Source organism: Hibiscus syriacus, unplaced genomic scaffold, assembly GCF_006381635.1.
Source record: "Hibiscus syriacus cultivar Baekdansim isolate YM2019G1 unplaced genomic scaffold, ASM638163v2 tig00111254_pilon, whole genome shotgun sequence".
NCBI lineage: Eukaryota > Viridiplantae > Streptophyta > Magnoliopsida > Malvales > Malvaceae > Hibiscus > Hibiscus syriacus.
Genome location: NW_024063037.1, coordinates 1,317,760 through 1,322,249, shown reverse-complemented (window position 1 = coordinate 1,322,249; position 4,490 = coordinate 1,317,760). Strand labels below are relative to the sequence as shown.

General features: G+C 32.8%; 1 pseudogene; it reads right to left on the bottom strand.

The window, feature by feature from the left end:
* Positions 1–2,220: 2,220 nt before the first annotated feature.
* Positions 2,221–3,604, bottom strand: LOC120157406 (annotated as a pseudogene).
* Between the last annotated feature and the right edge of the window lie 886 nt (positions 3,605–4,490).

The following is a 4,490-nucleotide window of genomic DNA, read 5'->3' as shown; positions in this document are numbered from 1 at the left end:
AATTTACTATACCACTTGGCCATATCACATGAGGCCGGACCAAACTTCTTAAAGACAAGCTTCAAATTACAGTTCAAGCGTTCATCTGTAAGGGCCTAATAGCAGCAGATTTACAATAACTGTTTGAAGGATATCCAGTTGTTATATGGTCAACATGTCTTCTTTAGATACAACCATCTGTCTCTTAGCTTTCCAACAGTTCTTGAATCGCATCAATCTGATATCGGTAACTCAATATACATTCATTTTAGTGAAGACAACGCATGCAGAAATTCCTATACGAGATTAATACGTGATTTTGTAAATATTACGAATTTTCAATAATTATATTGATTATTTGTAATATAATTTAATATAGGACGATGCATTATCTTTTAGGATTAGATTTTTATTTTATTAGGAATTAAGGTTGAGTTAAAACATTATTTTTAGTTATTATTATTTTATTAGGAATTAGAGTTAAAACATCTTTAGTTTGTTATTTTATTCATTAGTTATTTAGGACCTTTAGAACTCACCCCTATATAAAGGAGGCTTCATTCAACTTTGTAAAACAGATTTCTTTGATTAATAATATAACGAGAGTTCGTTTCTGCAAGTGTTGATTGCCTTATATGCCTTCGAAGTTTCTTCTCCTGGAGTTCTTTCAAGTTCTTGTGAGGGAGATTAATCTTCACACTCCAATTTGTCTTTTCATCGCGACTAGGAGGGTTGGTTAGAGCCATATTATTGAGTTTCTTTTTCATTACGACTAGAAAACACTTATCCATCTATTTTTCACAAATTCATCCGCCTCATCAAACATCTTTACTGTTCACCTTCATAAGGGAGATATTTTGATTTCTTTATTATATTACTTTATTTTCAATTTCTTTATCTTTGTTTATCTTGTTCTAATCTTGTTGCCTTGATTTCAACACCTAAAAGAAACCCTAAAGAACCCTAGTTGTTGTCGACACCTTCCCCTATTCATTACCCTTTGTTCTTCATCGATACTAGAGTTTTCTAGGTTTGATTCTTCAACAAGAGCAGCGATCATTAATCTACCACTGCTTTCCTATCACATTAGTGGCTTAATTGAACATAATTAAGTGGTCTGATTGACAAAATTAAAAGATCGATGACAAAAGTAAATGACTAAATAGTTGAGTGGTTAATAATATAGTTTACCTTATTTTTTACTAGTATAAAATAATTATGATAATTGATAAACACGTGCCATATAAATACTGTTATTCATATTATTTTTTTTAAAAAAATAATGCTCTTTTTACCATTTAAATCGTATTTAAAACTGCAAGCTTTTTAATTCTCTATCTAATACATCTTCAAATAGTGTAAGATTACACCATGACAAACTGCTGCTGAAGGGAACAAAAACATTTCAAATTACAAACAACATATACTACTTAAAATATGTAGTATTATATATAAATTACGGAATTAAAAATAGAACTACGAACCGCAGGCCCTGCTACTATTTGTCTGTTTATGAAATGGGCTTGATTTGAAGAAAATTCAAGTAATCAAATAATTGAAGGGTAAAGTACACAAATGGTCCTCCGATTATAAGAAATTATTTTATTAAATTCTTTAACTATTAAAAGTTATAAAATAGTCCTCTAACTATAGAATGTTGCTTTATTAAGTTCAATGACTATTAAAAGTTACAAAATGATCACTCGACTATTCATTATGTTGTAAACTCATCTTTTTCCGTTAACAAAATTAGTTGTTGTCTAAGCTGTACATTAACATGATGACTAAGATATGATAGTCGTTTGAGATTCTGAGATCAAATTTTATCATATCATAGTCAGTAGGTTAATATTTAACTAAGAATACATCAATTTTTTAACCAGGAACGGATGAGTTTGGAACATAATAAATAATCGGGTGACCATTTTATAACTTTTAATAGTCGAGAAACTTAATAAATCAATACACTAAGTCGGGGGACCATTTGTATATTTAACCCATAATTAAACTACTTCATAAGCTAATGAACATGCATGAAAGTTTATGCAATGTTATGAGATTTTAGTCACTTCATTTCATTTTACATTATACCATATACAGATAAAGGGTTAGAATTGAAAGAAAAAAAGAAAAGAAAAAAAACCAACTCAATTCAATCTTGAAACAAAAAAGGCTCATCATATAGAAATTGCAGAAAAGAAAACTAAATCTGAAACGGAAGAAATTAGAAGACTAGGCCTGTTTGTTTCATAATCATCTGCAACTTTGTGAACTCAACAACCCATTAAAGTTGCTGCACCCTAATAAGGCCTTTGCTGTCATTTCTTTTTCGAATCTCCAAATGTAATTCAAACCCACTAGCAGTTCAGTAATGGCTGCTTCAGTCTTTTCTTTGTCTGCAAAGAAGAGACTTTGAAGACGAAGAACATTCGTTTTGGGCAACAAATTCTGGTGCTCAAAGCTCCTTTCACTTTGCCATTTGATCATGTTGTGTGCCAATGGCGACAGCCAACCCATGATGTTCCTTAAAGCTGCTCTCCATTCACCAGCAAGCACCGGATCACTCGCCGAGAACCCTACTCCTTTTAGTCTACCCCTGAGAGACGATCTAACACTGCTAGGCACCATCGAATAAAGATCGTCCCTCGCATCGGTGCCGACGAAATGCAGCGACTTGATCATCTTCTCCATAACGATGATCAAATTTGCGTAGTGCAAAGCCAGCCCTGCGCCACCTAACGTACTTGGAGGAGGCCCAAGAAGCTTCGAATTCCACTCGAAGAACCTGACTGTCAATTTCTTATTTGCTTCTTGCTTTGAACAATCCCTCGATGGAGCTGACGCGAAGCCGAAAGCATTGGCGTTTGCCGTCGGATTAACGGCTGCCGAAGCTGATAGGCTTCGAGGCGGATACTCGAAGCCGAAAACAAGCTTCATTCTTCCCAAAACTGTGAAAGTCGTTCTAACAAGCATGGGAACAACCTTGTCAAAGCTTTTGATCCACAAAGATCTCTCTTTTAAGTACTTAATCTCTTGCTTTTGCCAGAAAAGTTTTTGCTGTAGATCAACAATATTTTTCTTTGGTTGAAGATTTATTTTCTTTAAATGACTTCCTCAAACTGTTTTCGATTGTTGTTAACACCACCATTTCTTTGTACAAAGTTGCCATAATGGTCACGTACCTGTCCATCTTGGTCTTCTTAGCTTCCATATCTTTAGAACTAAGAACCCATCCATGGCTATCGTGACCCGAGTTGGCGAACTCATCGAACCACCGATCGAAACACCGAAGATTCGGATCCTTGCACTTTTTGCTCATCCTGGAAATAGAATTTGCTACCAGCCTGAGATTGTCAGCCATTTCAGCACACGCTAACCCCAACAGGAAAGACTCATCGGTTGATACAATCTTGCGGATTCCTTCGGGAGATATGGATTCATGTCGGAGACGAATCATGTTCTTGTCTGAAAGACAATTCCAAAGATGCAGAAGCTTCGACATAAGTCCGGCGATTTCGAAGGACAAAACCCCAACATAGTTGGATTTATTATGCTTTGAAGCTTTGGAATAGGATATGGTTTTCTTAACTTTAATCAACCAAGTTTCAAGTGCCATGGATTTCGGTTATGGACAAAGAATCGAGAAAGAGAAGATGAATCTACTGGAAGGAATGAAAAAGAAAGGGTGGCTTGGTGGAGTGGAATAAAATTCTTTTAAAAAGAGAAATGATTGAAGAGATAAGAGGATAATGGTGAATGAGAGACAGCTTGAGAATTTTGCAGATTTGAAGGTGGTGGAACGTTTTTATTTTATTAAATTAAGATGATTATAAAATAGTATAGGTTATTTTTAATGTTTTGAATTATTCGATAATAAATACTCAATTATCCTGTTACAGTTATTAGTGTTTAAATTTATAATCTTTAAGAATGATAATTATTCCTTTAACTATTGAGGTAAGATGATTCGTACACTCATTATAATTATTTTTAATTATTTATAATTTAATAAAATAAAATAAAGGTATAGTAAAAGAAAAGTATTTTGTGGTTTAATAATTTAATTTAATAAAGTCAAATGATATCGAGTTGAGCAAAAAAAAAACTTCTTTCTTTTTTTCTAAACGAAGTCCATATTTGTTTTTCCAAATTTAGATTTGTGTTTACTACATTGACTGCAACACGATAGTCTACATTCTACACAAAGCCAATACCAATTAATTACAGTTATCTGTAAATTTTAATAATTTCCGAACTTTAGTATTTTTTTATTAGTAAGACCTAAAGAGTTGTGTTGTTATTCTATAATTATAGTTAATAATTTGTAAATATTAGAACCCATCAAATCACTTCATTAGTAAAATAAAATATTGTTTTTAATGGTCCTATATTCAAGCAACTACTTGTGTGAGTTATCAATTATTTTTAAAAAAATCTGAATAGATTTTGTGTGTTTGTTGAATAGAGAATATTTATTTGTTTCTCTTTAGTTACTTGTCGGAAATGCCTCC